Raw genomic sequence first — 22,268 nt, 5'->3', positions numbered from 1 at the left:
GGGAGGGAGGGAGGGAGGAAGGGAGGGAGGAAGGGAAAGAGGGAAGGAGAAAAGGAGGGAGGGAGAATTGATCCTAACCCTACCAGGTAAAAGAGATGAGATTTGTTTTCTGTTACCATTCCCAGAGGTCTTATATGCAGCCCAAGCTGACCCTAGTAAGCTCTCCATCCTCCTGTCTCAGCCTCCGAGGTAAGCCATCAGAGGCCCATTCCACTACACCTGACTATGAAAGTTTTATTTTTGCTCTTGACTCCATATGTACATTGTACCCACACACTTTATTTTTTAAAGGTTACAATAAACCCGTTAAGGTAGATTTTTCACTCCCAGCCTTCCTCTTACGCAGAAGAGAACTTTGGTAGAGAAAGAACATAAAGACATTGGGGGAAGATCTGAAACCCAGCCCACTTGTTCTAAGCCCAAAGCCCACCATCTCCCCGTGCCAAGCAGAACCCTCTAGCCACCCTCAGAATGGCATTTGCAAAGCCGAGCTTCAAGTCTGAGCATCTCTCTCTGGAGGTACAGCGGGATCTACATATCTGGAGAGCTAGCTCCCTCCTATCCATTATAGGATACAACACACAACACGGGCTCACTGTCTAGTGCTTCAAGCGTCTCTCCTTACAGGTTTGAGTTATTCAACTCTCCCAGCCTCCATTAACGGAGTTTGGGGAGGAAAGCTAGCTGCCACATAAGTCTTGATGAGAATAAAGTCTCTTTATTGCTGTTATTATTCCCTTAATGGTCTGTGCAGTGCCATACACATAACTTTTTAGTCCTTCATAAAATTTCGTTGATAAACATTTGACAACTTGTTACCATTTTAAAACTTTCACCGGGGGATCCGATCTGCACAGCACGGCCAGAGTCCAGCACTGGGCTCCAAAGTCGGCCACGGTGGCTTCCTGCAAGGCTGTAAAGAATTTTGCAGCCTCTCTCAAAACCTAATTTATGGCATGAGCCCTGATGAACGATCAAGAGTTGCTATTCGCCATTATAAGAAACAGACCAACCAATGCATAATTTTCAGGGAAGCTGGTTTTAACGGCCCTATTAGTTTTACAATTCCGACTTTTGCAAGCTTCCATTTGTTATGTTTAACTTATTCGCTGGGAGGACATGGAGTGCTCTTCCTGGGGTCTTACGGTCTCTTTTTCCCAAGTATTTGCTGAGAAAGATGAAGGCTGGGGCTTGAAGCCCGGGAAATTTAAGTGTTTGAGAGTAAAGAAAAAGCCGTGGATATTGAGAGCTGAAAACACCCGGAGCCCCATCCCCACCTGCATTCTGCTTATTAAAATGTATGACCTGGCAATGGCAGGTGTGGGCCAACCAACTAGAGTACAGTTTTGGGGTAAACCAGATCCCAGCTCCAAAGTTCACGCTGTCAGCTTTGTCCTCCAAGGGACAGTAAAGCTGCGAGTAGAAGCTCGTAGAGTCAGACAGCCCATGTGATGTGGGGTCACACTGGTTCAAATCCACGTGTTGAAGGTTAGACTCTGATGTATGCAGAAGATATTTTATATATGTAACTCATCCTACATGGACCCTTCTACATGCAGGCCTTTAAAACACAGTCTGCAGACCAAATCCAAACATTGGCTCTAAGGGGGGCTCCGGTATGGTTTTCACCATCAAAGGAAAGAGAGGGCTCCCTACCTGTATAAGAGAGTTTGTTGGCACACAGCCATACTTGTTTGTTATTATCTGAGGTCAGAGTTCAGGGGCTATGAGAGCAAATAAAGCCTCTTTTTGCAATTAATATTCCTTTTAACAAGCTGTGTGGTGCTGTAGGCATAACTTTGCGGTCCTTCATAAAGTTCCATTGATAAACATTTGACAACTGCAAAACTGGCAATACCTGGCCCTGACCTGTTGTATGCCGGGTGGCTACAAATAAAAGAAAGGAAGGTGAGAAGGTGGGAGGCAGGGAGGAGGAGAGGAAGGAAAGAGAGAGAAAGAAGAGGAAGAGGAGGAGCCAGGAATATTAAACAGGATAAGTCTCTTCCTTGAAGACAGCAGTGAATATATCAAACTGTTATCAGGACCTACAAATGGAAGGCTCCAGAAGAAGAAGGAGGAGGAGGCGGAGGAGGCGGAGGAGGAGGAGGAGGAGGAGGAGGAGGAGGAGGAAGAGGAGGAGGACAGGAGGAGGAGAGGAGGAGGAGGAGAAGCAACAATCCTGTGTGTAGGTGGGAGTAAGGAAAAAAGCAGCTTCAAAGACTGTGGAGATGAGTATGGCTGAGAGCAGGTGTGAGATCCCAGTGGGAGACAGCACTGGCGAAGGAGCCTGTGTGCAGCACACAGCCATGCTGAGTTCGGGTGCTCCCTCTGGGAGAGAGGGAAGCCCTCAAAAGATCCTGGAAGGAGAGGGCTGTCTGTCAATAGAGAATAGAGTCTGGTAGGACTGGAAGCAGGGGGCTGGTAAGAGTTGGCACCATAACTCAGGTGGCTGGGGCAGGGTGGGGCAGTGGAGAGTGCCTGCCTACGAGTGAACTACAGAAAAGAGAAAAACAGTAACTAGAGAAGCCAGTCAGTCCCATGGAAGACCTGGAGACAGATACCTCTGCGAGCATGTAGCACGGCCCATTAGGTAAGCTCTTCATGCATTATCTCCTGGAAAGGCCATGCCCAGAAGGCTGAGAAGCCAGTGTGCAAATAGGATCAGAATCTGAGGAAAATGTTCAGCTCCTTGTACACAGGGCAACAAGAACTTAGAAATGTTCTGTCCACCCACAGGGTTCACAGGATACTCTGCAGCCATAAATAAAAAGACAGTGAGGGGGAAATTGAGCATCCAGATTCTGGAAGCTTCTCTAAGATAGAAGAAAGTGGTAATGGGCATAAGAGAAGGGAAGACCAGAAGCTGCCTCCCATAACTGCCCTGGAGTTTCAGAACTGACCATCTTGACACCAAGTGTGTCCAGAAGGTCCTCTGGAGCTACCAAGATGATGCTATTGGAGGCAGGAGATGGAGAGGGATATGCTGAAATCACTCACCAGAGCCGACAAGCCAGCTCCAGCAAAGTCTTGGCCGAACAGACATCCACGTGGGACCGGATAACCTGTGAGTGAGAGCCCGGGGACAGAAGGCATCAGGGACAAGCACTTCCTGGACCGAGAGGTGGTCCCAGGGGTTCTACTGAGAAGAATATGGCTTGTTGTTAGTAGGAAACAGGAGTCTAGGAAGGAAGCGATGCCCCAGTCTAGAGAGTTGGTAACAAAGGGAAGCCAGGTAAGGAAACCCAGAGCACGGGAAACATTCTGGGTGTGACCAGGCTGACAGAGAGACTCTGCCCACTCTAAACCAAACCTGATAACCGTGAGGAGGCAGCATTTCAGAAAGTTCATCTTGCAAGCAGTCATCAAATTATTCTGACTTAGCTTCCACAACCGCAATCGCTGCCCCAAAAAAAGCACATTACCACAGCGCAGCACTGAGGGATATTTTGCACACACAGCAAACATGGCGAATTTTGCCACTTCGTTGACTTTGTAAAACTGAAAAGATTCCACCGCCCCCTTTTTGTCTTGTTTCGTTTCACTAATTGCATCATTAGCAGAAAGGCCGTTTGACCAACATGGAGGAGATAATAACTACTCTTCTATATTTTAAGTGGAAATGAAAATTAATATGGAAAAAAAAATATTCCTGCCTCTGGGTTGCAGAACTCAGAGAAGATAAGGCAACTCCAGCAATGGCAGAGACGACCGTCTTTTATAAGAGGTGTGTGTGTGTGTGTGTGCGTGTGTGCATGTGGGCATTCTGTGTCTATGTGTTGTGTGTATATGCTCCTGTGTGTGGTGTGTGCTCCTGTGTGTGTGTGTGTGTGTATACATGTGTGCAGGTCTGTGTCTATGTGCTCATGTGTGTATGTGTGTGTGTATGCTCCTGTATGTGTGTTCCTGTGTGTGTGTGTGTGTGTGTGTGTGTGTATACATGTGTGCAGGTCTGTGTCTATGTGCTCATGTGTGTGTGTATGCTCCTGTGTGTGTGTTCCTATGTGTGTGTGTGCATGTGTGCATGTCTGGGTCTATGTGCTTGTGTGAGTGTATGTGTATGTGTGCAGGGGTGCATGTCTGTGTCTATGTGGTCATGTGTATATGTGTATGTGCTCCTGTGTGTGTGTTTGTGTGTGTGTGTGTGTGTGTGTGTGTGCATGTGGGCATTCTGTGTTTATGTGCTGTGTGTATAGGCTCCTGTGTGTGTTTGTGCTCCTGTGTGTGTGTATGTGTATACATGTGTGCAGGTCTGTGTCTATGTGCTCATGTGTGTGTGTGTGTGTGTGTATGTATTCTCCTGTGTGTGTGTTCCTCTGTGTATGTGCATGTGTGCATGTCTGTGTCTATGTGCTCATGTGTATGTGTGTATGTGCTTCTCTGTGTGTGTGTGTTTGTGTGTGTGTGTGTGTGTGTTGTATATGTGGTGTGTGTGTGTGTGTGTGCAGGAGTACCTATTTGTCTTGTGGGGAGGTCTCCATGGAAACCAGAAAAGGGTGTGAGACTCTGTGGACTTGGAGTTATAGGCAATTGTAAACTGTCCAATGTGTGTACTTGCCACCAAGTGCAGGTCCTCTGTGAGAGCAGAAAGCGCTCTTAGCTTCTGATCTAACTTTCTCCACCTTCAAGATACGGCACCTTAAAACACTGGAAGGAGAATCTTTTTCCATGTGCAGTTGGAGTGGTAATATGTATGCCTGGGCTCGGTTCCTGGTTCTTCTTAGTGGAGACTTTCTGATGAAGACATAAGATTAAATGAAGAAAACCTTCAACATGGGAGGAGGGTCTGAAGGGGAGAGGGGTAAGGCCACTAAACAAACTGGGTGTCAAACAAGAGGGACCTGTGAAGTTTACTGAGAGATGGGTGGTCTCAAAGAAGGATCTGCAGAGACACCAGCCATGGGTAGAGTGCTGTCCTTGAGTAGGACACAGGCAACAGACTAATGTGCTTGCTGTGTGACCTCCTGAAACTTCAGTCTGCAGCGTGTGCTACAGGAAACAGGTGGTTAAAAATAATCTAAATGCCACTGAAAGCTTTATGCCTGTGGTTCAACCGAAGAGTGCCCAGGGGTTGCCTGGATTCTGTGCCACTCACGGCAATGACTGTTCTTGGTATCTAGAAACATGGCTCAACCAGTACCAGCTAGCTGAGCCCAAGTTCCAAATGGGGACTCCACCTGGCAGGCAATTCAGTAAGAAGTATGTGAGGAAGAACTACAGGGCCTGTGTGTCCAGAGCCATGGCCATCATTCAGGGAATGAAGCATGCGTGAAAACTGCCACTCCATCCCCAGATCCTTTGAAGGAAAAAATGACTGGGTGTGGTGGTGCCCACCTGTGATCCCAGAACTGGGAATGGAACAGTGAGCTCCTGGGGCTTGATACCTGGTGAATTCCCAGCCAGTGAGAGACCCTCTGTCCAAAGACTGAAGTGGAGAACTCTCAAGGTTGTCTTTCAGTTCTTACACACATACACACACACACACACACACACACCACATGCATGCATGTATGTAGGTACATGCCCTTCGGCAAGAGTTTGTCTATTGAGAACAGTTTCTCAAGTCACAGCTAGCTTGAGTTTGGACAATTCACCCTACCTGGGGTGTGATCCTGGAAAAGGCAATTAATTTCCCTGAGCCTGAGCTTCCTGGCCCTTAAAATGAGAATGAACAGCACCAACATGCTATGATTACAGGATCATTGGACAGTGGCTTGAAGGGCTTATCACAATGACCAACTTCTGTGATGTTTACAATAAACATTGGCTGCTAAAAACAATAATGCTAGGAACAAGAATGCCAAATGTTTAGGTCACGGATGGACCAAATCTAAAGTAATAGTTATGAAGAATGCCTTCGAGACTGAGGCCCACGTCAGCACTTAACATTTCTTTGGCTCAGGTGAACCCTTCGATAAAAAGGAGCACCCACTGAGTCTCTGGTCCTTGGATACAGCCCCAAACTAAAGAAACAAAAGTCTTGGTGGTCACAGGCCTGGCCCTTCAGTGAGGAGAGGCTACAGTGAGCAGAAACCAGATGTGAAATAGCAAGGTGCCTCCAAGGGCAGGACCTGCTCCAGCCCCAGCTCGCCAGCTCTTCTACTGTGACTGGTGGCTCACTGTGTCAGCTTGCCTGGGTCAGAAAGAACTTGGCTGGGAAACATTGTTGCCACTGTGTCTGGGAGGGCGTTTCCAGAAGAGAAGAATGTCTGATTCATGGGTGACGTCATTCTTTACCCCTTGACATGAGAGCCCCTGATTCTCAATTCTACAGACTCCAGCTCAGGAGTTGGATTTTCCAGCCCCACCCTCTAGAGCAGTGGCTCTCAGCCTTCTTAATGCTACAACCCTTTAATACAATTCCTCAGGTTGTGGTAACCCCCCCATCCATAAAATTATTTTTGTTGTCACTTCATAACTATAATTCTGTTGCTGTTATGAGTCATGATGTAAATATCTGGCAGGCAGGATGTCCGTCATGTGACCCCCTGTGGGGGTTGAGACCCGCAGGTGGAGAACCACTGTTCTAGAGCATCGAGGCTCTACCTGATTATATGGCCTCTGCACTCAGAAGGATCTACTTCTGCTCTCCTGGCCCTCCAGCTTGCAGGCTTCTGGTATGTAATAGGGAAGCCAGTTTCATAAGTCTTCCACATTTTCTCTCTGACTCACATATACCACAAACATACATCCAAACACAACATTGATCTCATTCCCCCAAGAACCTTGAGCAGCAGTGCAGGAGACATTTTAGATATGCCGCCCTCCAGGTACCCCTGCTCCTGATGTGTTAGTTAGGGTTTCTACTGCGCTGATAAAACACACTGGTCAAAAGCAATTTAGAGAGGAAATGGTTGATTTCTGCTTACACATCTCAAGTCACACTCCATCACTGAGGGAATTTAGGGCAGGCACTCAAGGCGGGAACCTGGAGGCAGGAACTGAAGCAGGGGCAATGGAGAAACACAGCTCACTGGCTTGTTCCATGCAGCTTGCTCACCGACTTTCTTTCATACAACCCAGGATGACCTGCTAGGGGATGGTACCACCCACAGTGGGCTGGCCCCTCCCTCCTTCCCTCCCTCCCTCCCCTCCCTCCTTCCTGAATTAATCAATGAAGCTAGCCAGCACACCTAGTGAAGCAAGAAGCACATGAGTGGGTCCCAGTCAGCTACAGTCTCACAAGACCGTTGTCTGGAATAGGAGGGGACACTGCACATGAGCATGTGTAACCCACAAGATGACAGCAGTGGCAGTCCCTCAGGTGTGATAAGCACAGTGTCTGCAGGTGACAAGAGCACTCCGGCTAAAAAGCCCAGGTCCAAAGAGTTGGTCGAAATTACCTAGGTGGGTAAGAAAGTCCCGTAAATCCAAGAGGAAACAGAGATGAGTGACTCCAGAATGTCATTTCCCAGAGAATTAACCCCACCAAGAGCAGCCTTCTCCCCGCCAGCCGCAGGGATTCCAGGACCAAGTCTCAGAGTGAGCTGCATGGGCAACTGGAAGCCAGTCTCCGGCATCATGGCAGTCCCAAGGAGAGACTAAGTCCAGCTCGTGTGCCCGCTCAGGAGCAGCCAGCAGTAGACGAGACTCCCTTGTGACATCCGTGTCCCACGGTTTTGTGTACAGGTAAGAGGGACTATGTAATTCAAAGTGTGTGAATAGGGATCCAGGCTGCACGTGGCTCGTTTGTTAACGTGCTTGCCTCACAGGCATGAAGACCTGGGTTTAAATCCCAGCACCACATAAAATAGCCATGGTGGACACAGCTGTAATCCAGCACTTCTGAGGTGGAGGGAGGAGGATCAGAAGTTCAAAGTCATCTTGGTTAAACATCTGAGGCCAGTCTAGGCTACATGAGATTCTGTCTCAAAAAATAAATAGAAATGTCTATCTTGTCCTGAAATGAAAGGGACTGCTGGCCCCTCCCCCCACTTGACTGACAGTCATGCTGAGTCCTGGGGACAAAGAAGGCAGTACTGGCAAGAGCAAGCCAGCCCCAGTTCTCCACACGTTACAGAGCAGGATCACCACACCAGTCCGGACCACTATTTCTGTAAGGTAGAAATAAATACTTACTGTGCTCCTCGAGGGGTGGAGAAATCTGTGCAAAACAAACCACGGTCCTAACTGACAAAGAGTATAGGCTTTATCACCAAGGGGGACAGGCTGAAAGAAACATCCTGACAGAAAGGGTAGGTAGGTTGGTGGCACACACATGACCTGAGCGGAGACATGATCCCTGGGGCCTTGCTGATCACGTGGCTTCACTACCTCTGCGGGTTCCAAGCCAGTAAGAGACCCTGTCACAAGACATACCCGTGGAACACCTGAGGTTATACTCTGGGCTCCAAATATATACACACATACATATGCACAATGAACATTATAGACGCATGCACATGCACCCATAGACACATACAGGCACACACCAAATGACAGCCTTCATGGCAAGCAATGTACTCTTTGCACTAGGAAAGTCGCTGTCAGGGCAGTGTGCACAAAAGCTTTGAAATTCTGACAAGGTTCCAGTCTCCCTAAGATCTACAACATCGATTTGTTCAAACCAAGCTCTGAGTCCTCTTCATTTACCCGTGTAACCAACCTTGCTTAATCTTAGCATTATGTCTTCACTGTTAGGATCCTGGTGGGAGCCTGAAGAAGCCACCGAACCACCGAGCTGAGAGGAGCTGGCACAGCCAGAATGTAGCCCACAATGCTTTGATGGGGGTTCAGGTGGGGGGAAGGAGGGGTTACAAATCCCTCCTCTCCAGAAATATCTCAGGTAAAGGTTAAGAGTCAAGGTTTCCATCCATTTGGCAAGAAGGGGAAACGCACACGGGCCAGAAACAGCTGTGTCTCATCTGCCAGGGCAGCCCAGAGGCAGAAGCCGAGGCAGTTCTCAAACCTGCGAAAGCAAAACACAACTGTCTTCTATGAGAGAAGAACCCTCGCTACCTCTACGACACTAGTGTGTTCTCTTACAAACACAGGAGCATTTGTCTCTAATGCTAGTTTTTAATACTATCACTTATGTATGATATGAAGTACTATCACAGGATAAATAATGATTTATAGCCGACGTTAAGTGTCTAAATCCACTGTTCCCACGGTATTCTCAGACTGCCTTGTCAGACAAGTGCCATTTGACACCACATTGTGGGTAAGAAGCCTACCCACGAAGACGCCAAATGACTGGGTGTGACCAAGCAGCCAGGTATAGCAGTCAGGGCTCACAGGAGGCAGCACCGCTACATCCGTATCAATTATCCCGCTTGCCTTTCTTCTGGCGGGCAGAGAGTGGGCCACCCAGACCTGCCTCTGAGGAGGATTGCTACCCAGTTCCTGGAGTGCGGCTCCAGACACCCAGCTGCTTCTCCAAGATCTTCCCTCATGCAGTGGCACCTGCCCAAAGCCATGCCCTTCCCATGCTGTACCCAGGAATTGTGCAAGGTGTGGATGTAACCACATGGGTGCCATCGTGGGCCAGCACAGAATAGTCTGAGGAGCAGTGTTTGTTCCAGGACATTCCATTGGTGAAGGATTGAAGGTCTACATTCACCCAAGTTCAACCTCTGTCCCTGGCCAGCCTTTCGTCCTTACTCTCTGCTCAGCATCCAGCAATTCCAAATAGGGGGAGAAAGTGTGTCATTGGAATCAGCAAATAGACTAGGCTGGCAGGCCAGTGAGCACACGGGAAGCACTTGTGTCTAACTCCCCATGCTGGAATTCCATACATACCTGGACACTCCTGCTTTCTTTGTTCTGGGGGACTGAACTTGTACTTGCAAAGCAAGCATTTTACCAGCTGAGCTTTCTCTCTAATCCCAATAGCATCGACTTTAAAGGAACACTGCAGAGCCTGCCTGGCCTCTTCCCTGTCCATTGTATCTTTAAGGGGATCCCACCAGAATGTGGACGGCCAAACCATGTCTGCTTGTGTCATTTACAAATTCAGAGAAGGCTTCGCATTGGTTATGTTTTACATTTAGAGGCTAATACTAAAATGTGTGTGTCTGTATGTGTGTGTCTGTGTGTATGTATCTGTGTATGTGTCTGTGTCTGTATATGTGTGTCTCTGTGTGTGTCTGTGTGTATGTATCTGTGTATGTGTCTGTATCTGTATATGTGTGTCTCTGTGTGTGTCTGTGTGTATGTATCTGTGTATGTGTCTGTGTCTGTGTATATGTGTCTCTGTGTGTGTATATCTGTGTGGGTCTGTGTGTATGTCTTGTGTGTTTGTGTGTCTGTATGTGTGTCTATGTACGTGTCTGTATGTGTGTGTGTCTCTGTGTGTATCTGTGCGTGTGTGCGTGTCTATGTGTGTGTCTCTGTCTCTGTGTGTATCTGTGCGTGTGTGCGTGTCTATGTGTTTGTTGTCTATGTGTGACTGTGTCTCTGTGTGTATTTGTATATCTGTGTGTATGTCTGTGTGTGTGTCTGTGTGTGTGTCTATGTGTGTCAATGTGTGGTGTGTGTCTGTGTGTAATGGTGTGTATGTCTGTGTGTGTTTCTCTGTGTGTATGGTGTGTTTCTATGTGTGTGTCTGCGTGTGTGGTGTGTGTGTCTGTGTGTGTGATGTGTGTTTGTGTGTCTGCATGTGTGTCTATGTGTGTGTCTGCATGTGTGTCTATGTGTGTGTCTGCATGCGTGTCTGTGTGTATGTGTCTGTGTATGTGTCTCTATGTGTGTTCGGATGTATCCAGGCTTCTTTTCCAATCAGTCCTCTCCACCAACAACTTTGACAATGCACTCTCAATTTGTCAGAGTTGCATGGGATGAGATGTGTTCAGCCATTAAAAGGTGGGAAAGCTTCCTGCTGCTGGGCCTGTGCGAGAAGGCCGGTGTTTTGTCAGACGTCAGCTGCCCTTCAACAGAGGCAGGGAAAGCAATTGGCCCATGATGAGGTCAGTGAAGAAGCCCCCCAAACCTTAATTATCAGAGTGCCCCCCAGTTTCTCTAGGTTTGTCATTGGCTTCTGACAAGTGTAGAGGTAGATGGAAGACAAACAGTGCGCCACCAACTGTTTAATTAGCAGCCATCAGAAGGCAGCCCAAATTACAAGAAAGTGCACCACAGGCTCGATTCTCATATGCTGGATTTAAACAACAGGTGCAGGAAAAACGGCGGGTTCTTCATGTTCCTAAAAGTTGCCTTGGTGACTCGCTTGGGTCCTTACCACAAACCAAGAAGAGGGTGTTGCTTGAGCCCTACTGTGTGTCTGAAGAGAGCTACTACACAAGGTGTATGCTTTTATGTATTTGCTCATCAGAGACATACTGCCTGTTTTCTGGTTGTGATGACAAAAGCATCCTCAGAGAAGAAGGGTCTCTCTTGGCTCTCAGCTTGGGACGCACTCCTCAAACTGGAAGAGAAGTCATGGTGACCATGAGGCAACTGGTCAGTTTGCGTCTAGTCAGGAAGTAGAGAGATGAATGCTGGCGCCAGCTCACTTTCTTGTTTTATGCAGTCCAGGACTCCAGCACACAGAATGGTAATACCTACATTTAGGATAGGTTTTCTTACCTCTATTGACCAAATCTAGAAATTCCCTCACAAACACACCTTGAGATCTGTCTCCTAGATGATTCTAGATCCTGACAAGCTAATAGTCAACATTAACTATCAGCATACATGTTTATAGAACATAAAGATATTCTGTTGTGTAGCACAGGCGCCTCACGGTTCCTCAATGAGCATCCTCAATGAGACAAGCCAGTCTCAGAGGGATAGACCGCTGTGTGATTCCACTCATCCAAGGCCCAGTCCAAGTGCTATAGACAGAACCATGTTGGTTTCCAGGGGCTGGAGGAGAAGGTAGGGGGAACTGGTATTTAATGGTCAAGGGATTTCTGTTCAGTAAAATCAGAAAATTCCTGGAGGAGGTATTGTAACACCTAACTGTACAAATAAACTAGCCCGACTCAACTCAAATGGTTCCTCCTAAGTTTCACATATTTCACTCCCCTCAAATTCGTTAAAAGGAAAGGGAAGCAGGTGGGAGAGATGGCTGAGTGTCACAGACTCCCTGTGGCTCTTGCAGAGGCCCAGAGGCTGGTTCTCAACACTCACATCAAGTGACTCACAGCCACTTGTGACTAAGGCTCTGCGGATCTCACACCCTCTTCTAGCTGCTGAGGGTGTCTGCACTCACATGCACATACCCACACAGTGGACACTATGTGTGCAGAATTCAAAAGAAAATTCTTTAAGAAAGAAGGAAGGAAGGAAGGAGGGAGGGAAGGAGAGAGGGAGGTGGAGGTGGGGAGGAAGACAAAGGCATGAGTCCTGCCCTTGTGGAAATTATAGCCTAGTGGAAGGATAGGCCTGAAGAGAATTGACAAGCCAGCGTAGAACTCCACGCAGTTGCTGAAGGGGGAGGAGGGGAGACGAGCTTTGGCCAGGGTAGCATCGACGTGCATCCGAATGCAAAACTCACCACCATATTATTTGCACACCAGAAGCATTCTTTGCTTTACAAAGAGATCCCTCGAAATATTGAACTCTCAGGAGTGTTGAGCGTTTATAGATAAACCATTTGCCACATAACTGAGCAGCCTGCAGGCGTAGACAACCTCAAGATGAAGTGTTATTAGGCAAAACCAATTGAAGATCGATCAGAAATTACAATAAGCATGGTGGTAATTACAATAAAAACTAATGGGAAGAATGATTTAACTCATAAAAGTTTACCAGACACCCAGGCTCACACACATACCTAGAAAATGATACAATGGGAAGGGGGGGGGGTTGGGGAATCCATAAGAAACTGCCTGCTTTACATATTTCATTGACACGGTCACTACATGAGAACATAATACTCAGTATTTCTTTGTCTAATGTCTTGGTTCCTGAATGCTGTTTGAGTGCTGTTGTTTTTATTAAGATTTACTTTAGTTTATGTATGTGTATGTGTGGGGGTGTATGGCCAAGAATGCCTACAGAAGCCAGACGACAGTGTCAGAAGACAGACAGTCCGGCTCCCCTGGAGGCAATGGAGATACCCAGTGTTGATGCTGAGAACCGAACCCTAGTCCTCTGCAAGAGCAGCAAGCTCTCCTAACCGTTGAGCCATCCCAACAGCCCCAATTTGAGCATTTGCACTTTTCAAAAGGCACAGAACCAGCGCGTCCCTTCAGCTTGCCACACTATTGGGCAAAGCATTGAAACTTTTGTGTCTGTGGAATTTTTTAAGCCTTTTAGAAAAAGCTACTCATTAAAATGTAAGGCAGAGAAGCATCCAAGTTTTTAACTTGAATGTTGAATTTGAAAAAAAAAAAATTACACAAAGCTTTTGGATAGAACAGTGCACTTTTATCCTCTGACAACATGGCAAAGTTGCCGCATTTCCTGGAAGGTTCTCCAAGGCTCCTAAACACCTGAAGGTTTCTCGAATGCTGAGTGCATTGGCAGGAAGGATGCTAGGAAAGGGAAAACACCAGAAGGGGAAAGAAAGAGAAAGGGTATCTTTTAGATTAACCCACCAAAGATTAACCCACCAAAGATCAGATCCATTAGCAGGGACTTTATCGAGTCTGAAGCAGAGAACGCTTCGCCAGGATAATTAACAATACTGGCTTTTAAAAGTCAAAGTCGGGAACTAAAGAGCGGCTGCTGTTGAAATTAAAGATGGTATCTGAACCATTTACAGCAATCTACATCACAGCTAGCGATACCATAAACACAGAGGTCAGGAGTCCATTCCTGACTGCTTGCAATGGGCCAGCCATGTAAAGCAACTGAGCAGACTGAGCTGGGCACACACTGAGGGGGCCTATGGTGATGGAGCTTTTAGAAATGCCGGTAGATTTTCCATAGCTACTTGTGGCAGAGAAGCTGTGGCCCTAAAAAGACAGCTTCCAGATTCCGGACAAAGCCGTAAATTCTAATCTTCATGTGGATACCCAAATATCCCGGCTTCTAAACACTGCATATAGAATTAACTGGCATATCTCAGTATGTGCGTGCATGCCCATTCATGTGCGTGCAAGTACATGGGCTCACACCGTGAGCATCTGTGATCCTGTGTGCATGTATGTGTGTACGCACACATGTGCAGACCAAAAGACCACCTCAGATGTTCTTCCCCGTGAGGCATCTTTCTTCTTTTGTAACATGATTTCTCGCTGGCCCAGAGCAAGTGGACCAGATGCTGGCTGGTGAGCAAGCCCTGGCTATCGTCCTGCCTCGGCCTTCAGGCTGGCGTTGTGAAGATGTGTCTGGCTTTGTTACGTGGGTCCAGGGGCTTGAACTCTGGTCCTCATGCTTGTCATCATTCCAGGCCTGGAGTTACTTTTTAAACTATGTGATTTTTTTTAACTGCTGTGTCACACAAACAAAGCATAGCCATCAGCAAGAAAGGCCCGTATCTTATAAGATTCCAGGTCCCAAATACTGTGGGGGGGGGGGCTGGAATTCTCTGCAGGGCGTAGGGTTTAATAGCCCTGGCCTTGGGAGAGTCTGAGGTTGACGAACAGCCCGCAGGGCAAGAGAAGGGCTAGGAACCACTCAGCTCTCCCTGCCTGCTCCTTCCTCCGCCTCCACCCCGCACCAGAGGGAAGCAGTGTACAGTCTGTGGGGACTTGGGTTCGTAAACTCCAAGAGAATTCTTTTTTAATCTCCAGAGTTATCTTTGGCAAAAGAAATAAAGGAATCCCCTCTAGCTAGCTCTTGTCCCAGTTTTGAGAAGACAGATTCATTTTTTTTCCACCAAAGAACAACCTAGTAAAGGAGGGTTAAGGGAAGGTGTTTGTCATGCCTCAACCTTAGTGTTAAGTAAGACAAGAATCAGAAAATCAAAACTTGCCTCTGAGAAGCCCCAACCTTCCAGCCTCCCTGACAGCTCCTTCAACTGGCAGATGTCAGGAGAAATCTGCCCTTCTGATAATTTTATCTGATTAGCATGAGGATTCTGTCTTATTTTTAATTGACCCTTCGAGAACATGTACCACCCCCCAACTTTGGTTAAAACACCCCAGCATTCCCATTAGTCCCAAGGCAGGCAGAGCTCGCTCCAATGTTCATCCCCCACACACACATACACACACACATACACACAGCTTCAGAAGGCATCTGCACTGCTGCTGTGGCTTTGTGTCTCTGTGTTCCTCTATTCTACTTTTATTCAACTTTATGCAAAAGGAAACCAATCTTCAGATAAAATCCCCAGCAGTGAAAATGTGTCTAAACACAAAACTAGACCTACTGTGTGCAGTACTCGACTAGGGACTTACCACGCAGTAGCAAGTGAAACATGAGATGGGCAAAGAACATAGTGTTATTGTGGAGGGATTTACATAAATAGTAAGAAATTAATAAGTAGCAAAGAGGCAGACTCACTAGCAAGGTGACTTGCTCCATAGATGTTTGGGTACTTGGGCCACGAACAGGGATGCAGGGACTCTGGCCCCTCAGGTCTTTGGCATCTGCAGCATGACCATATGGATTCATTTTGTTTGATTCATCCTGGTCTGGACGGTAGCTTTACTGTAATGATAATAGCCATACCGTTGGTGGATAGTGAGTGGCCCTCCCTCTTTGTCCTTGGGTTTGGCTATGTACCTTGTAGAACGGAATGTGAGCAGCATATATGTGGACAGACATTCAAGAAAAAGGAGGGCGGTGCGGCCAGAGACACATCCGACGTGTATCTCTGACTTAGCAGAATGCGGCCTGTTTCTTAGTATAAATAATTGAAATTAGGGAGACACTGTGATTCAAATAATGTGTGGATATCAGATGATCACATAGCAAAAAGGAGAGACATATGTGACAACGTAAAGAAATGAGAAAAAAAAATGAGAGTCCAATCTCCTTATTTCTCTACCCAAAAGAAGTCTACCTTCAGGGCTGGCAAGATGGCTCAGCAAGTAAAGGTTCTTGTCACAGAACTTAGCCACCTGAGTTCAGTCCCCTAAGCCACACATGGTAGAAGGAAAAAAACACATCCTTCAATTTGTCCTCTGACCCACATATGAGCACCATGGCACATGTGTACATACATGCATACACACACACACAAATAGGTAGATAGATAGGCAGACATATACATACATACATATATTCATACATATGTTCATACATGCATACATACCATAGACACATAGATACAAAGATATATAGATAAATACACAGATACATAAATACATAGAAAGATAGACACATACATAGATACATAGAAAGATACATAGATAGACATACAGATAGACGATTAGGTAGATAGATGATAGAGAAATAGGTGATAGATAAACAGATAGAAATAAATAATAGAGACATAGACAGACAGACAGACAGACAGACAAATAGATGATAGACACATAGAAAGATAATAGGTAGATAGATGATACATAGATAGATAGATTGGTAGATAGAGGGGCCGTGAAAGGCAGCCTGCTTTCTGGTCAAGCTAGATTTTTAATCCTCGGAGACCCAGCAGATAACTGCAAGGAATGGAAGGCATTTGCCTGCCACAATTCCTAGACACCAGGCTCCTGACGTAAGGCCTCAGCTCTCCATAGTTCTGTGGTCATCAGTCACTTAGGGGAACACCCAAGCCCCTCCACAGGTAGAGGACATTACTACAAATCATGAGGCCTTAAGACAGATCTCCATTTTAATGAGGTACCTAAAGGTCTGAAGGGTTTAGCCAATTAAGCTCTCCTTCCCAGACACTCCTCCCTGCAAAAGGTATTTAACCCCAGGCCTGCCCTGAGAAAGTTGAGTACAGTTTCCTCATCACAGCCCTCCACCATGACAACAAATGTCTTAAAACCATGGGCTGCCTCTTCTCACTCTAGAGAGCCACACCTAATCTCATGCAGGAGGCCTCTCTCGCATTCCCAGTCACTGTTTTCACCAAGCCAAGCCACCCACCCAAACAAGCCTAGGATGCTCTCATCACGTGAGAACCAGCCAGAACTCTCCTCCTGCTCTTTTCTCTTCCGTGCGGGCTGGGGACCCAAGAGCCCAGCTCCCAGCAGTTCCCTGGGGACCTCAGACTGTACCCTCCCCACCCCCAGAATGGGATCCTACGGCTTCTCACAGCCTGATGCCTGCCCGGCAGCAGTGTGAGGTGCTCACAGTCAAACTTCCTGCATCCTGCCCAGTGGCCCAAGTCCTGGGCCAGACCCAGGCCACCATTTTAACCCACAATAGATAAATAGATAGGTAGATAGGTAGGTAGGTAGGTAGATAGATAGACAGACAGACAGACAGATAGATAGAGATAAACTACCAACTTAAATAAGTCTGCTTTCACTAATTTTACTCAGCACAACAGATGTTAATATTGTCCTCTAGAGAGCCAGGTCACAAGTGTGGCATCCGCTCTTGATATCTCCCCTTCCTGAATCTCATAACCACACCGAGCTGAATTTGCTGACTCTAAATTGAAATACATGGTAACTCCAGCCACTGCTCACCACCCTCACTGTCCAGCCGCCATGACATGGGCTAAATCACCAGTGACTCTTGGTTTCTCACCTTTGCTTGCCCTTTGCTCTATTTTCCCCAACCTCCAACTTAACCATGAAACCTAGACACTTGCATCCTGTGGCTCTGGCCCTCAACCTCCTCCCATGACTCCTTCTCACCTGAATTAAGTTCTTGCAGAGGAATATTGCACCACGCCTCACTCTCGCTCGGATCCGGCCACACCCACACGCATGCCCCGCCTGTTCCCACTTTGGCATTTGACTAATTACAGTTCATTTGCCTGGACTTCTCTTCACAGAAAACTACTTTCATCGATGGGATCGTTCCTGAAATTTCTATATAGAAGAGCAGAGACCATAATCCAGCAGATCCTATCATTAATTCTTTGCTGGCTCATTTCTCTTCTTCGTGGGAGGGCAGTCCCGTCCCATGGGGATAAAAATATCATGCATTTATTGAATAGATAAATACTGGAATTTGGTGACTCTATGGTTAGTTTTATCTGTCTGTACTGGCTAATCTTCATTGTCAATCTGACTGGATTTTAGGATCACAAAAGAGGAATTCTTCTGAGTAAGTTGTCTGTGAGCATGTTTCTGGAGGACTCCAAGCTGAGAGAGAAGACTTTCCCAGACGTGGGTGGCACCAACTCCTGGATCTGACATCTCAGCCTGAACAGAAAGAAACATGCTAAGTGCCAGTGTTAATCTCTCTGCCTCCTGACTGCACACCCAATGTGGTCTGATGCCACACCGCCATGCCCTCGCTGCCTAACTAGAAAGTGATTAGGAACACAGGACTTACAGCCATGTCATCTTTATTTCAGCCCTGGCTAGGGTAGGCACTGCCCTTCAGACAGAGAGACTGAAGCCTCTTTTTCAGGGCTACAAACCAGAAATGCCAAACTTCTTTCTAAAATGGTCAAGATTTGGGATGGGGAGGGTCACGGTGACGAAAGCAACCAGGAAGCAGCCGACTTCAAAACCAAAACGTGGCTAAGAGTCAAGCCCAGGAGTGTTTTACCTGTAGTCTGAAGCCCGGGATAACCCGCAAGTGAGGTGTAAATGTTTGAGGAGAGGACGTGGCTGAGCACCATCCCCTAGGATTCTCGGACATCAGCGGGATTTCTAAGGTGACTTCAGAGATTATTTTATCATTATAAGGAAAGGTGAATTTTCAAGTCCTGGCATGGCTGCTCTTGGTCCATCACACGTGCTTGAAGAGGGAATGTTAATAAAGCCGACAAAGCCTTTGTCTTTATGTTCGCTCAAGTGAAGACAGATATGGAGGTGAATAGCCCATCAGAACAATCAAGGGAAACTCATTTCTATCCATCCTTTACTGTTTCCCATAATGCACCATGATCCCAGGGTACATGCCGGGGAAAAAAAATATGCCTGTAAAAAGGGCTTTTAAACTTTTAGTTGTTTGCAGAATATTAGCAACACTATAAAAAGTTTATGTTAATTAATGCTGCATTTTAATAGATTTCCTGGAAGTTTGTAACTGTATACTATAAAGGCTTTCAAAATAATGTATTATCCAGTGGTTGTCATAAACCCCAAAGCAGCTCAAATATGCCTTTTATGTCTCTATAACTTCCCCCAAAGTTACAGTATTTAAAAGATTCAAACGCAGAAATAAAAAGAAAAAAAAATTCCCTACCAGGGGATATTTTAAATTTTTATCTCTCTCATCATGATCAATCTAATTTCCCAGCCGTGCTGCAGTTATCTTTCTTGAGAGAAAAAAAAATCCATCCACACTTCTCATCCCACTGAGCTAGACAGTCCTCCTCCAGGACAGAGATGAGCAGAGGAACTGGCCTTCCTCTGCACCCACAAGACTCCCTCCAGACGAACACCCTTCCTCAAGGCAATGGTTCCCGGGGCTGGGCAAGCCCGGTTCTGCATACTCAGAAGGCAGACAGACCAAAGAGAGAGTTTTAATTGTGAGAATTTACTTATGTGAAGTATCTGTTGTGAAACGCTTGCATATTTGGGTAAAAACCTGCAAAGGACACAGGGTGTAAACATGGTGGTGAGCGGGAAATCTTTGGGAAGGAATTAATTACACAGATGAGGTTCAATCGCAGTCTTTTGGCAGACGAATTGTCGTCATCGCGTGGCTACTGATACCCAGCGAGCAGGGCTCTGAGAATGGACAATAGCAACGCACCACAAACACAGCCTCTTTCTTCGGCCACCTTGTACATGAAGCACATGTGCATGTACATGCATGGGTGCTCTGTGGCTCTTCCTCAAGGCCGGCCCTGGAAGCCATGTGTCCCTCCTACACCTCATTCCCTAAATCCAGGTTATAAAGTGTCTGTCATCTAGCCTCCAAGTCCTCAAGAATCAACAAGACATTGTTCTTAATCTCAACTGCAGGAAAGGAATTGGTTTTCCTGGGCTTGTGAACCTGCAGGGATTTTTGATCCCAGATTTGAAGGAAGCCCTTATGGGACCGTGCTAAAATCTTCTAGTAATCCCAGAACAGTGAAAATACATCAATATATTTTCATGCTCGTGTGTGTGTGTGTGTGTGTGTGTGTGTGTGTGTGTGTGTGTTATGTGTGTACTGTGTATGTGTTGTGTGTGTATGTGTATATTGTATGTATATTGTGTGTGTATTATGTGTATATTGTGTGTGTGTTTTGTATGTATGTGTGTGTATGAGTGTGTGAGTGTTATGTGTACACTGTGTGTGGTGTGGTGTTGTGTTGTGTGTGTGTGTGTATTATGTGTGTATTGTGTGTGTGGTGTATGTATATGTGTATGTGTTATGTGAGTATTGGGTATATTATGTATGTGGTGGTTTTTGAGGGTGTGTATATGTGTGTATTGTATGTGTATATGTGTGTATTGTGTGTGTTTGGTATGCATATGTGTGTATTGTGTGTGTGTTTTGTATGTATATGTGTGTATCATGTGTGTATTATGTGTATTATGTGTGTATATGTGTGTATTATGTGTGTATTGTGTGTGTGTTTTGTACGTATATGTGTGTATTATGTGTGTATTGTGTGGTGCATGTGTGTGTGCTAATCCTGCTAGTTAGCAGATTCCCAAACCAAATAAGTAAATACATCAAGACTGCAAACATTTAAGGGAATAGTGAAGACTCAAAGCCCAAGCAACTCAAGTCTGAGAGTCAGAGCAGGCAGCAGTGTGGTCGCCAGCTGTCTCCCCTTACCCAGGACCAAAATATGCCTGAGATGTGGGACTCAGGACAAAGGGTGGCTCTAAATGGTTCCAGTGGAGTTACCAGTAGACAGTATCAAAACAGAAACTATGATCCTGTGAGAAAAGCAACGTAACTGCTGTCATTGTTCTTGCCAGGAGGCACAGGCTGGACCATAATCATCAGAACTCCAGGGCCATTCTCCCCTCTCTCTCTCTCTCCCTCTCCGTCTCTCTCTCTCTCTCTTTCTCTCTCTCTTTCTCTCTCCCTCCCTCCCTCTCCCTCTCTCCTCACTATCCTCCCCATCTGCCTCTGTCCATCTCCCTCTCCCTTTAAGCTGAGTCCGACATTTACCAACACCACTTGAAATCCACACCCTGGAGACCTCATTTAACCATTTGCCAATGCACATCTTCCCTCCCACCCCCCAAGTCCTGCCTCCTTCCCCTAAAATGTAAATACAATTAGCTGGCTGAGAGCACATTTCTTGTCTTCTCCATTCGTGCCTCAGTTCTGGGGTCTACACTGTGGGAGTCACTCATGCATGGTCCTCAAGGAAGCCCAGAGAGATGGAGGGGAAACACAGCCTGAGGAAAAAGTCTATAAAGCTTGCTGGCTTTCCTAATCCCTTCTCTCTAATGTTTCTTTGTAAATTTGTCAGATGGGAATGAAATTGCCTCGTAACTCTCCAGACGTGAAGAACATCTCTGAAGAAAATTACGTACTTGTCAAAGCAAGGGGGAATTTATGTTGGTGTTCCTGAGATGTGATTTTATTCTGTCTATTTCCTTTGTGCCATCAGAGCAACCAGAGAGACAAAAAGAAAAGGAGAAGAAAAAAAAAGTCACGCGCACACAACTAGTTTATGGATATTTTTTCAGTGTGCTGTGGTTTTTGCTTCTATTTTCCCCTCTGTTTGCTTAGCCCCCTCCTTCCTTCTGTTTATTGTCTGTGATGGTGCAGTCCCACATAGCAACGCCATGAGAGAAGCAGCAATGATTTCTACCCATCCAGGGCCATTCCAACAGGCACAAACATGATTTCCCCGCGGACAGTGCCAAGAGGTGTGGGTTAGGTTTCTGAATCCCGCCCAGCCCCAGCCAGGGATGCTCTGAGAGCTGAAGTCCTGTTAATGAGGCTGCCGAACAGTCACATGCTTCCTGAATTAAATTCTCCCCTACTCGCCCTTCCGGCAGCAGCGCCTTGTTTTCTGCATTCAGAAGCCTTGGAATCTTGGGAGTTGGCTAGCCTCACCATCAACCACACAGTCAAGCTAGCAGAGAACTTGGAGACAGGCTACCTGGACTCCACGAAGCAGGCAGGCAAACCGTCCCCTTTCTCTGTCTCCAAAAAAATTATAATGATTTATGGGGGTGGGGCACAGGCTGAGGTCAGAGGACAGCTTGCAAGAATGGGTGCTTCCTTCTACCACGGTCTCAGGGATCAAGCTTGCATAGTCAGGCTTGGCAGCAAGCATCTTTACATGCCATGGGGAAGCTTCCCAAGTTCAAAGCTGCCTCCTTCAGGTAGGGACCAAGAATTCTAAATAAGATCAGACTTTCTGTCAGTGCTCCTCTGCTGCCTGACAGGGTGACCTGCGCAGCTTCATCAGCCTCTCTGTTGCCTCGGTTTCCCTCTATGTCAAATGCGATGGG

The 22,268-nt window shown here is 46.6% G+C and overlaps 2 long non-coding RNA genes across 4 annotated transcripts in view; both read left to right on the top strand.

Moving 5' to 3' along the window:
* The window catches only part of LOC116092553, a 1,357-nt gene extending 624 nt beyond the window's left edge, over positions 1-733 (top strand). Inside the window, exons 2-3 of the long non-coding RNA XR_004119317.1 lie at positions 126-189; positions 347-733. This is a non-coding gene — a long non-coding RNA (uncharacterized LOC116092553). The remainder of the gene's footprint in view (positions 1-125; positions 190-346) is intronic.
* LOC116092552 overlaps positions 1-21,466 on the top strand; it is a 22,911-nt gene extending 1,445 nt beyond the window's left edge. Inside the window, exons 2-3 of one of the 3 annotated variants that reach the window (XR_004119314.1) lie at positions 7,451-7,626; positions 21,275-21,466. This is a non-coding gene — a long non-coding RNA (uncharacterized LOC116092552). Of the gene's footprint in view, positions 1-7,412; positions 7,627-8,637; positions 9,080-21,274 lie in introns of those variants that run through there. The other 2 variants (XR_004119316.1, XR_004119315.1) reach the window with 2 other exon arrangements.
* The last annotated feature ends 802 nt before the right edge of the window (positions 21,467-22,268 follow it).

Source organism: Mastomys coucha, unplaced genomic scaffold, assembly GCF_008632895.1.
Source record: "Mastomys coucha isolate ucsf_1 unplaced genomic scaffold, UCSF_Mcou_1 pScaffold15, whole genome shotgun sequence".
Classification (NCBI taxonomy): Eukaryota; Metazoa; Chordata; class Mammalia; order Rodentia; family Muridae; genus Mastomys; species Mastomys coucha.
Note: the sequence above shows the minus strand (reverse complement) of the source record. Positions and strands in the feature narration are given on the sequence as shown.